Raw genomic sequence first — 9474 nt, 5'->3', positions numbered from 1 at the left:
GGCCACCCGAGCATAGAAATAGCAAGAAAGAAAAAAAACAAAAAAAAAACCGCACGTAAAATCTAAAAAAACGCAAACGGACAACGAAAAAAGGGGTGCAACACGAGGACTTCCCAGGGGGTCACCCATCCTAGTACTACTCTCGCCCAAGCACGCTTAACTGCGAAGTTCTGATGGGATCCGGTGCATTAGTGCTGGTATGATCGCACCCGAAATACTATCCATGCTTATTGCTTGTATGTCTTAAAAGACGCAGAACCTCCTTTGTTTTCGTACGCGAGGCGTGGAACCCACGTGACCGATCGGCTCCGTTCCAAAAATACGAAAACCATCAACCATGAAGCGGAGGCCACCCGAGCATAGAAATAGCAAGAAAGAAAAAAAAAACAAAAAAAAAAACCGCACGTAAAATCTAAAAAAACGCAAACGGACAACGAAAAAGGGGGGTGCAACACGAGGACTTCCCAAGGGGTCACCCATCCTAGTACTACTCTCGCCCAAGTACGCTTAACTGCGGAGTTCTGATAGGATCCGGTGCATTAGTGCTGGTATGATCGCACCCGAAATACTATCCATGCTTATTGCTTGTATGTCTTAAAAGACGCAGAACCTCCTTTGTTTTCGTACGCGAGGCGTGGGACCCACGTGACCGATCGGCTCTGTTCCAAAAATACGAAGACCGTGAACCATGAAACGGAGGCCACCCGAGCATAGAAATAGCAAGAAAGAAAAAAAAACAAAAAAAAAACCGCACGTAAAATCTAAAAAAACGCAAACGGACAACGAAAAAGGGGGGTGCAACACGAGTACTTCCCAGGGGGTCACCCATCCTAGTACTACTCTCGCCCAAGCACGCTTAACTGCGGAGTTCTGATGGGATCCGATGCATTAGTGCTGGTATGATCGCACCCGAAATACTATCCATGCTTATTGCTTGTATTTCTTAAAAGACGCAGAACCTCCTTTGTTTTCGTACGCGAGACGTGGGACCCACGTGACCGATCGGCTCCGTTCCAAAAATACGAAGACCATGAACCATGAAACGGAGGCCACCCGAGCATAGAAATAGCAAGAAAGAAAAAAAAAACAAAAAAAAAAACCGCACGTAAAATCTAAAAAAACGCAAACGGACAACGAAAAAGGGGGGTGCAACACGAGGACTTCCCATGGGGTCACCCATACTAGTACTACTCTCGCCCAAGCACGCTTAACTGCGGAGTTCTGATGGGATCCGGTGCATTAGTGCTGGTATGATCGCACCCGAAATACTATCCATGCTTATTGCTTGTATGTCTTAAAAGACGCAGAACCTCCTTTGTTTTCGTACGCGCGGCGTGGGACCCACGTGACCGATCGGCTCCGTTCCAAAAATACGAAGACCATGAACCATGAAACGGAGGCCACCCGAGCATAGAAATAGCAAGAAAGAAAAAAAAAACAAAAAAAAACCGCACGTAAAATCTAAAAAAACGCAAACGGACAACGAAAAAGGCGGGTGCAACACGAGGACTTCCCAGGGGGTCACCCATCCTAGTACTACTCTCGCCCAAGCACGCTTAACTGCGCAGTTCTGATAGGATCCGGTGCATTAGTGCTGGTATGATCGCACCCAAAATACTATCCATGCTTATTGCTTGTATGTCTTAAAAGACGCAAAAACTCCTTTGTTTTCGTACGCGAGGCGTGGGACCCACGTGACCGATCAGCTCCGTTCCAAAAATACGAAGACCATCAACCATGAAGCGGAGGCCACCCGAGCATAGAAATAGCAAGAAAGAAAAAAAAACAAAAAAAAACCGCACGTAAAATCTAAAAAAACGCAAACGGACAACGAAAAAGGGGGGTGCAACACGAGGACTTCCCAGGGGGTCACCCATCCTAGTACTACTCTCGCCCAAGCACGCTAAACTGCGGAGTTCTGATGGGATCCGGTGCATTAGTGCTGGTATGATCGCACCCAAAATACTATCCATGCTTATTGCTTGTATGTCTTAAAAGACGCAGAAACTCCTTTGTTTTCGTACGCGAGGCGTGGGACCCACGTGACCGATCAGCTCCGTTCCAAAAATACGAAGACCATCAACCATGAAGCGGAGGCCACCCGAGCATAGAAATAGCAAGAAAGAAAAAAAAACAAAAAAAAACCGCACGTAAAATCTAAAAAAACGCAAACGGACAACGAAAAAGGGGGGTGCAACACGAGGACTTCCCATGGGGTCACCCATCCTAGTACTACTCTCGCCCAAGCACGCTTAACTGCGGAGTTCTGATGGGATCCGGTGCATTAGTGCTGGTATGATCGCACCCGAAATACTGTCCATGCTTATTGCTTGTATGTCTTAAAAGACACAGAACCTCCTTTGTTTTCGTACGCGAGACGTGGGACCCACGTGACCGATCGGCTCCGTTCCAAAAATACGAAGACCATGAACCATGAAACGGAGGCCACCCGAGCATAGAAATAGCAAGAAAAAAAAAACAAAAAAAAACCGCACGTAAAATCTAAAAAAACGCAAACGGACAACGAAAAAGTGGGGGTGCAACACGAGGACTTCCCAGGGGGTCACCCATCCTAGTACTACTCTCGCCCACGCACGCTTAACTGCGGAGTTTTGATGGGATCCGGTGCATTAGTGCTGGTATGATCGCACCCGAAATACTATCCATGCTTATTGCTTTTATGTCTTAAAAGACGCAGAACCTCCTTTGTTTTCGTACGCGAGGCGTGGAACCCACGTGACCGATCGGCTCCGTTCCAAAAATACGAAAACCATCAACCATGAAGCGGAGGCCACCCGAGCATAGAAATAGCAAGAAAGAAAAAAAACAAAAAAAAACCGCACGTAAAATCTAAAAAAACGCAAACGGACAACGAAAAAGGAGGGTGCAACACGAGGACTTCCCAGGGGGTCACCCATCCTAGTACTACTCTCGCCCAAGCACGCTTAACTGCGGAGTTCTGATGGGATCCGGTGCATTAGTGCTGGTATGATCGCACCCGAAATACTATCCATGCTTATTGCTTGTATGTCTTAAAAGACGCAGAACCTCCTTTGTTTTCGTACGCGAGACGTGGGACCCACGTGACCGATCGGCTCCGTTCCAAAAATACGAAGACCATGAACCATGAAACGGAGGCCACCCGAGCATAGAAATAGCAAGAAAGAAAAAAAAACAAAAAAAAACCGCACGTAAAATCTAAAAAAACGCAAACGGACAACGAAAAAGGGGGGTGCAACACGAGGACTTCCCAGGGGGTCACCCATCCTAGTACTACTCTCGCCCAAGCACGCTTAACTGCGGAGTTCTGATGGGATCCAGTGCATTAGTGCTGGTATGATCGCACCCAAAATACTATCCATGCTTATTGCTTGTATGTCTTAAAAGACGCAGAAACTCCTTTGTTTTCGTACGCGAGGCGTGGGACCCACGTGACCGATCAGCTCCGTTCCAAAAATACGAAGACCATCAACCATGAAGCGGAGGCCACCCGAGCATAGAAATAGCAAGAAAGAAAAAAAAACAAAAAAAAACCGCACGTAAAATCTAAAAAAACGCAAACGGACAACGAAAAAGGGGGGTGCAACACGAGGACTTCTCAGGGGGTCACCCATCCTAGTACTACTCTCGCCCAAGCACGCTAAACTGCGGAGTTCTGATGGGATCCGGTGCATTAGTGCTGGTATGATCGCACCCAAAATACTATCCATGCTTATTGCTTGTATGTCTTAAAAGACGCAGAAACTCCTTTGTTTTCGTACGCGAGGCGTGGGACCCACGTGACCGATCAGCTCCGTTCCAAAAATACGAAGACCATCAACCATGAAGCGGAGGCCACCCGAGCATAGAAATAGCAAGAAAGAAAAAAAAACAAAAAAAAAACCGCACGTAAAATCTAAAAAAACGCAAACGGACAACGAAAAAGGGGGGTGCAACACGAGGACTTCCCATGGGGTCACCCATCCTAGTACTACTCTCGCCCAAGCACGCTTAACTGCGGAGTTCTGATGGGATCCGGTGCATTAGTGCTGGTATGATCACACCCGAAATACTGTCCATGCTTAGTGCTTGTATGTCTTAAAAGACACAGAACCTCCTTTGTTTTCGTACGCGAGGCGTGGGACCCACGTGACCGATCGGCTCCGTTCCAAAAATACGAAGACCATGAACCATGAAGCGGAGGCCACCCGAGCATAGAAATAGCAAGAAAAAAAAAACAAAAAAAAAACCGCACGTAAAATCTAAAAAAACGCAAACGGACAACGAAAAAGGGGGGGTGCAACACGAGGACTTCCCAGGGGGTCACCCATCCTAGTACTACTCTCGCCCAAGCACGCTTAACTGCGGAGTTCTGATGGGATCCGGTGCATTAGTGCTGGTATGATCGCACCCGAAATACAATCCATGCTTATTGCTTGTATGTCTTAAAAGACGCAGAACCTCCTTTGTTTTCGTACGCGAGGCGTGGGACCCACGTGACCGATCGGCTCCGTTCCAAAAATACGAAGACCATGAACCATGAAGCGGAGGCCACCCGAGCATAGAAATAGCAAGAAAGAAAAAAAAACAAAAAAAAACCGCACGTAAAATCTAAAAAAACGCAAACGGACAACGAAAAAGGGGGGTGCAACACGAGGACTTCCCAGGGGGTCACCCATCCTAGTACTACTCTCGCCCAAACACGCTTAACTGCGGAGTTCTGATGGGATCCGGTGCATTAGTGCTGGTATGATCGCACCCGAAATACTATCCATGCTTATTGTTTGTATGTCTTAAAAGACGCAGAACCTCCTTTGTTTTCGTACGCGAGGCGTGGGACCCACGTGACCGATCGGCTCCGTTCCAAAAATACGAAGACCATGAACCATGAAACGGAGGCCACCCGAGCATAGAAATAGCAAGAAAGAAAAAAAACAAAAAAAAAACCGCACGTAAAATCTAAAAAAACGCAAACGGACAACGAAAAAAGGGGGTGCAACACGAGGACTTCCCAGGGGGTCACCCATCCTAGTACTACTCTCGCCCAAGCACGCTTAACTGCGAAGTTCTGATGGGATCCGGTGCATTAGTGCTGGTATGATCGCACCCGAAATACTATCCATGCTTATTGCTTGTATGTCTTAAAAGACGCAGAACCTCCTTTGTTTTCGTACGCGAGGCGTGGAACCCACGTGACCGATCGGCTCCGTTCCAAAAATACGAAAACCATCAACCATGAAGCGGAGGCCACCCGAGCATAGAAATAGCAAGAAAGAAAAAAAAACAAAAAAAAAACCGCACGTAAAATCTAAAAAAACGCAAACAGACAACGAAAAAGGGGGGTGCAACACGAGGACTTCCCAGGGGGTCACCCATCCTAGTACTACTCTCGCCCAAGCACGCTTAACTGCGGAGTTCTGATGGGTTCCGGTGCATTAGTGCTGGTATGATCGCACCCGAAATACTATCCATGCTTATTGCTTGTATGTCTTAAAAGACGCAGAACCTCCTTTGTTTTCGTACGCGAGGCGTGGGACCCACGTGACCGATCGGCTCCGTTCCAAAAATACGAAGACCATGAACCATGAAACGGAGGCCACCCGAGCATAGAAATAGCAAGAAAGAAAAAAAACAAAAAAAAAAACCGCACGTAAAATCTAAAAAAACGCAAACGGACAACGAAAAAAGGGGGTGCAACACGAGGACTTCCCAGGGGGTCACCCATCCTAGTACTACTCTCGCCCAAGCACGCTTAACTGCGAAGTTCTGATGGGATCCGGTGCATTAGTGCTGGTATGATCGCACCCGAAATACTATCCATGCTTATTGCTTGTATGTCTTAAAAGACGCAGAACCTCCTTTGTTTTCGTACGCGAGGCGTGGAACCCACGTGACCGATCGGCTCCGTTCCAAAAATACGAAAACCATCAACCATGAAGCGGAGGCCACCCGAGCATAGAAATAGCAAGAAAGAAAAAAAAAACAAAAAAAAAACCGCACGTAAAATCTAAAAAAACGCAAACGGACAACGAAAAAGGGGGGTGCAACACGAGGACTTCCCAAGGGGTCACCCATCCTAGTACTACTCTCGCCCAAGTACGCTTAACTGCGGAGTTCTGATAGGATCCGGTGCATTAGTGCTGGTATGATCGCACCCGAAATACTATCCATGCTTATTGCTTGTATGTCTTAAAAGACGCAGAACCTCCTTTGTTTTCGTACGCGAGGCGTGGGACCCACGTGACCGATCGGCTCTGTTCCAAAAATACGAAGACCATGAACCATGAAACGGAGGCCACCCGAGCATAGAAATAGCAAGAAAGAAAAAAAAACAAAAAAAAAACCGCACGTAAAATCTAAAAAAACGCAAACGGACAACGAAAAAGGGGGGTGCAACACGAGGACTTCCCAGGGGGTCACCCATCCTAGTACTACTCTCGCCCAAGCACGCTTAACTGCGGAGTTCTGATGGGATTCGGTGCATTAGTGCTGGTATGATCGCACCCAAAATACTATCCATGCTTATTGCTTGTATGTCTTAAAAGACGCAGAAACTCCTTTGTTTTCGTACGCGAGGCGTGGGACCCACGTGACCGATCAGCTCCGTTCCAAAAATACGAAGACCATCAACCATGAAGCGGAGGCCACCCGAGCATAGAAATAGCAAGAAAGAAAAAAAAACAAAAAAAAACCGCACGTAAAATCTAAAAAAACGCAAACGGACAACGAAAAAGGGGGTGCAACACGAGGACTTCCCAGGGGGTCACCCATCCTAGTACTACTCTCGCCCAAGCACGCTTAACTGCGGAGTTCTGATGGGATCCGGTGCATTAGTGCTGGTATGATCGCACCCGAAATACTGTCCATGCTTATTGCTTGTATGTCTTAAAAGACACAGAACCTCCTTTGTTTTCGTACGCGAGGCGTGGGACCTACGTGACCGATCGGTTCCGTTCCAAAAATACGAAGACCATGAACCATGAAACGGAGGGCACCCGAGCATAGAAATAGCAAGAAAGAAAAAAAAAACAAAAAAAAAACCGCACGTAAAATCTAAAAAAACGCAAACGGACAACGAAAAAGGGGGGTGCAACACGAGGACTTCCCAGGGGGTCACCCATCCTAGTACTACTCTCGCCCAAGCATGCTTAACTGCGGAGTTCTGATGTGATCCGGTGCATTAGTGCTGGTATGATCGCACCCGAAATACTATCCATGCTTATTGCTTGTATGTCTTAAAAGACGGAGAACCTCCTTTGTTTTCGTACGCGAGGCGTGGGACCCACGTGACCGATCGGCTCCGTTCCAAAAATACGAAGACCATGAACCATGAAACGGAGGCCACCCGAGCATAGAAATAGCAAGAAAGAAAAAAAAAACAAAAAAAAAACCGCACGTAAAATCTAAAAAAACGCAAACGGACAACGAAAAAGGGGGGTGCAACACGAGGACTTCCCAGGGGGTCACCCATCCTAGTACTACTCTCGCCCAAGCACGCTTAACTGCGGAGTTCTGATGGGATCCGGTGCATTAGTGCTGGTATGATCGCACCCGAAATACTATCCATGCTTATTGCTTGTATGTCTTAAAAGACGGAGAACCTCCTTTGTTTTCGTACGCGAGGCGTGGGACCCACGTGACCGATCGGCTCCGTTCCAAAAATACGAAAACCATCAACCATGAAGCGGAGGCCACCCGAGCATAGAAATAGCAAGAAAGAAAAAAAAACAAAAAAAAACCGCACGTAAAATCTAAAAAAACGCAAACGGACAACGAAAAAGGGGGGTGCAACACGAGGACTTCCCAGGGGGTCACCCATCCTAGTACTACTCTCGCCCAAGTACGCTTAACTGCGGAGTTCTGATAGGATCCGGTGCATTAGTGCTGGTATGATCGCACCCGAAATACTATCCATGCTTATTGCTTGTATGTCTTAAAAGACGCAGAACCTCCTTTGTTTTCGTACGCGAGGCGTGGGACCCACGTGACCGATCGGCTCCGTTCCAAAAATACGAAGACCATGAACCATGAAACGGAGGTCACCCGAGCATAGAAATAGCAAGAAAGAAAAAAAAAGAAAAAAAAAACCGCACGTAAAATCTAAAAAAACGCAAACGGACAACGAAAAAGGGGGGTGCAACACGAGGACTTCCCAGGGGGTCACCCATCCTAGTACTACTCTCGCCCAAGCACGCTTAACTGCGGAGTTCTGATGGGATTCGGTGCATTAGTGCTGGTATGATCGCACCCAAAATACTATCCATGCTTATTGCTTGTATGTCTTAAAAGACGCAGAAACTCCTTTGTTTTCGTACGCGAGGCGTGGGACCCACGTGACCGATCGGCTCCGTTCCAAAAATACGACAACCATCAACCATGAAGCGGAGGCCACCCGAGCATAGAAATAGCAAGAAAGAAAAAAAAACAAAAAAAAACCGCACGTAAAATCTAAAAAAACGCAAACGGACAACGAAAAAGGGGGGTGCAACACGAGGACTTCCCAGGGGGTCACCCATCCTAGTACTACTCTCGCCCAAGCACACTTAACTGCGGAGTTCTGATAGGATCCGGTGCATTAGTGCTGGTATGATCGCACCCGAAATACTATCCATGCTTATTGCTTGTATGTCTTAAAAGACGCAGAACCTCCTTTGTTTTCGTACGCGAGGCGTGGGACCCACGTGACCGATCGGCTCCGTTCCAAAAATACGAAGACCATGAACCATGAAGCGGAGGCCACCCGAGCATAGAAATAGCAAGAAAGAAAAAAAAAACAAAAAAAAACCGCACGTAAAATCTAAAAAAACGCAAACGGACAACGAAAAAGGGGGGTGCAACACGAGGACTTCCCAGGGGGTCACCCATCCTAGTACTACTCTCGCCCAAGCACGCTTAACTGCGGAGTTCTGATGGGATCCGGTGCATTAATGCTGGTATGATCGCACCCGAAATACTATCCATGCTTATTGCTTGTATGTCTTAAAAGACGCAGAACCTCCTTTGTTTTCGTACGCGAGGCGTGGGACCCACGTGACCGATCTGTTCCGTTCCAAAAATACGAAGACCATGAACCATGAAACGGAGGCCACCCGAGCATAGAAATAGCAAGAAAGAAAAAAAAAACAAAAAAAAAACCGCACGTAAAATCTAAAAAAACGCAAACGGACAACGAAAAAGGGGGGTGCAACACGAGGACTTCCCAAGGGGTCACCCATCCTAGTACTACTCTCGCCCAAGCACGCTTAACTGCGGAGTTCTGATGGGATCCGGTGCATTAGTGCTGGTATGATCGCACCCGAAATACAATCCATGCTTATTGCTTGTATGTCTTAAAAGACGCAGAACCTCCTTTGTTTTCGTACGCGAGGCGTGGGACCCACGTGACCGATCGGCTCCGTTCCAAAAATACGAAGACCATGAACCATGAAGCGGAGGCCACCCGAGCATAGAAATAGCAAGAAAGAAAAAAAAACAAAAAAAAACCGCACGTAAAAT

The 9474-nt window shown here is 47.2% G+C and overlaps 27 non-coding genes across 27 annotated transcripts; all 27 read right to left on the bottom strand.

Moving 5' to 3' along the window:
• Positions 1 to 92: 92 nt before the first annotated feature.
• Positions 93 to 211, bottom strand: LOC145156037 (5S ribosomal RNA). The gene has a single exon (XR_013736463.1). It is a non-coding gene; the product is annotated as a 5S ribosomal RNA (ribosomal RNA).
• Positions 212 to 443: 232 nt separating this feature from the next.
• On the bottom strand, positions 444 to 562 carry LOC145147123 (5S ribosomal RNA). The gene has a single exon (XR_013728037.1). It is a non-coding gene; the product is annotated as a 5S ribosomal RNA (ribosomal RNA).
• Positions 563 to 792: 230 nt separating this feature from the next.
• LOC145143518 (5S ribosomal RNA) lies at positions 793 to 911 on the bottom strand. The gene has a single exon (XR_013724550.1). It is a non-coding gene; the product is annotated as a 5S ribosomal RNA (ribosomal RNA).
• Positions 912 to 1143: 232 nt separating this feature from the next.
• LOC145156068 (5S ribosomal RNA) lies at positions 1144 to 1262 on the bottom strand. Its single transcript, XR_013736493.1, has one exon. It is a non-coding gene; the product is annotated as a 5S ribosomal RNA (ribosomal RNA).
• A 230-nt stretch (positions 1263 to 1492) lies between these two features.
• On the bottom strand, positions 1493 to 1611 carry LOC145149457 (5S ribosomal RNA). The gene has a single exon (XR_013730318.1). It is a non-coding gene; the product is annotated as a 5S ribosomal RNA (ribosomal RNA).
• A 229-nt stretch (positions 1612 to 1840) lies between these two features.
• LOC145143587 (5S ribosomal RNA) lies at positions 1841 to 1959 on the bottom strand. The gene has a single exon (XR_013724617.1). It is a non-coding gene; the product is annotated as a 5S ribosomal RNA (ribosomal RNA).
• Positions 1960 to 2188: 229 nt separating this feature from the next.
• On the bottom strand, positions 2189 to 2307 carry LOC145153065 (5S ribosomal RNA). The gene has a single exon (XR_013733593.1). It is a non-coding gene; the product is annotated as a 5S ribosomal RNA (ribosomal RNA).
• Positions 2308 to 2534: 227 nt separating this feature from the next.
• On the bottom strand, positions 2535 to 2653 carry LOC145146334 (5S ribosomal RNA). Its single transcript, XR_013727283.1, has one exon. It is a non-coding gene; the product is annotated as a 5S ribosomal RNA (ribosomal RNA).
• Positions 2654 to 2881: 228 nt separating this feature from the next.
• LOC145152611 (5S ribosomal RNA) lies at positions 2882 to 3000 on the bottom strand. Its single transcript, XR_013733142.1, has one exon. It is a non-coding gene; the product is annotated as a 5S ribosomal RNA (ribosomal RNA).
• A 229-nt stretch (positions 3001 to 3229) lies between these two features.
• LOC145154569 (5S ribosomal RNA) lies at positions 3230 to 3348 on the bottom strand. The gene has a single exon (XR_013735039.1). It is a non-coding gene; the product is annotated as a 5S ribosomal RNA (ribosomal RNA).
• A 229-nt stretch (positions 3349 to 3577) lies between these two features.
• LOC145144757 (5S ribosomal RNA) lies at positions 3578 to 3696 on the bottom strand. Its single transcript, XR_013725760.1, has one exon. It is a non-coding gene; the product is annotated as a 5S ribosomal RNA (ribosomal RNA).
• A 230-nt stretch (positions 3697 to 3926) lies between these two features.
• Positions 3927 to 4045, bottom strand: LOC145154598 (5S ribosomal RNA). The gene has a single exon (XR_013735066.1). It is a non-coding gene; the product is annotated as a 5S ribosomal RNA (ribosomal RNA).
• Positions 4046 to 4273: 228 nt separating this feature from the next.
• Positions 4274 to 4392, bottom strand: LOC145147165 (5S ribosomal RNA). Its single transcript, XR_013728077.1, has one exon. It is a non-coding gene; the product is annotated as a 5S ribosomal RNA (ribosomal RNA).
• Positions 4393 to 4621: 229 nt separating this feature from the next.
• LOC145155215 (5S ribosomal RNA) lies at positions 4622 to 4740 on the bottom strand. The gene has a single exon (XR_013735667.1). It is a non-coding gene; the product is annotated as a 5S ribosomal RNA (ribosomal RNA).
• A 229-nt stretch (positions 4741 to 4969) lies between these two features.
• Positions 4970 to 5088, bottom strand: LOC145156035 (5S ribosomal RNA). Its single transcript, XR_013736461.1, has one exon. It is a non-coding gene; the product is annotated as a 5S ribosomal RNA (ribosomal RNA).
• A 230-nt stretch (positions 5089 to 5318) lies between these two features.
• On the bottom strand, positions 5319 to 5437 carry LOC145155531 (5S ribosomal RNA). Its single transcript, XR_013735967.1, has one exon. It is a non-coding gene; the product is annotated as a 5S ribosomal RNA (ribosomal RNA).
• A 230-nt stretch (positions 5438 to 5667) lies between these two features.
• Positions 5668 to 5786, bottom strand: LOC145156034 (5S ribosomal RNA). Its single transcript, XR_013736460.1, has one exon. It is a non-coding gene; the product is annotated as a 5S ribosomal RNA (ribosomal RNA).
• A 231-nt stretch (positions 5787 to 6017) lies between these two features.
• Positions 6018 to 6136, bottom strand: LOC145147122 (5S ribosomal RNA). Its single transcript, XR_013728036.1, has one exon. It is a non-coding gene; the product is annotated as a 5S ribosomal RNA (ribosomal RNA).
• A 230-nt stretch (positions 6137 to 6366) lies between these two features.
• LOC145143958 (5S ribosomal RNA) lies at positions 6367 to 6485 on the bottom strand. Its single transcript, XR_013724983.1, has one exon. It is a non-coding gene; the product is annotated as a 5S ribosomal RNA (ribosomal RNA).
• Positions 6486 to 6713: 228 nt separating this feature from the next.
• Positions 6714 to 6832, bottom strand: LOC145147153 (5S ribosomal RNA). The gene has a single exon (XR_013728066.1). It is a non-coding gene; the product is annotated as a 5S ribosomal RNA (ribosomal RNA).
• A 231-nt stretch (positions 6833 to 7063) lies between these two features.
• On the bottom strand, positions 7064 to 7182 carry LOC145145595 (5S ribosomal RNA). Its single transcript, XR_013726560.1, has one exon. It is a non-coding gene; the product is annotated as a 5S ribosomal RNA (ribosomal RNA).
• Positions 7183 to 7413: 231 nt separating this feature from the next.
• LOC145147142 (5S ribosomal RNA) lies at positions 7414 to 7532 on the bottom strand. Its single transcript, XR_013728055.1, has one exon. It is a non-coding gene; the product is annotated as a 5S ribosomal RNA (ribosomal RNA).
• Positions 7533 to 7761: 229 nt separating this feature from the next.
• On the bottom strand, positions 7762 to 7880 carry LOC145146520 (5S ribosomal RNA). Its single transcript, XR_013727461.1, has one exon. It is a non-coding gene; the product is annotated as a 5S ribosomal RNA (ribosomal RNA).
• Positions 7881 to 8110: 230 nt separating this feature from the next.
• LOC145143956 (5S ribosomal RNA) lies at positions 8111 to 8229 on the bottom strand. Its single transcript, XR_013724981.1, has one exon. It is a non-coding gene; the product is annotated as a 5S ribosomal RNA (ribosomal RNA).
• Positions 8230 to 8458: 229 nt separating this feature from the next.
• LOC145144419 (5S ribosomal RNA) lies at positions 8459 to 8577 on the bottom strand. Its single transcript, XR_013725427.1, has one exon. It is a non-coding gene; the product is annotated as a 5S ribosomal RNA (ribosomal RNA).
• A 230-nt stretch (positions 8578 to 8807) lies between these two features.
• LOC145154280 (5S ribosomal RNA) lies at positions 8808 to 8926 on the bottom strand. The gene has a single exon (XR_013734759.1). It is a non-coding gene; the product is annotated as a 5S ribosomal RNA (ribosomal RNA).
• A 231-nt stretch (positions 8927 to 9157) lies between these two features.
• Positions 9158 to 9276, bottom strand: LOC145153456 (5S ribosomal RNA). The gene has a single exon (XR_013733963.1). It is a non-coding gene; the product is annotated as a 5S ribosomal RNA (ribosomal RNA).
• Between the last annotated feature and the right edge of the window lie 198 nt (positions 9277 to 9474).

Source organism: Lactuca virosa, chromosome 1 (genome assembly GCF_052849685.1).
Source record: "Lactuca virosa cultivar CGN04683 chromosome 1, Lactuca_virosa_CGN04683_v6, whole genome shotgun sequence".
NCBI classification, from domain to species: Eukaryota; Viridiplantae; Streptophyta; class Magnoliopsida; order Asterales; family Asteraceae; genus Lactuca; species Lactuca virosa.
This window is presented reverse-complemented; position numbering and strand designations above follow the sequence as displayed.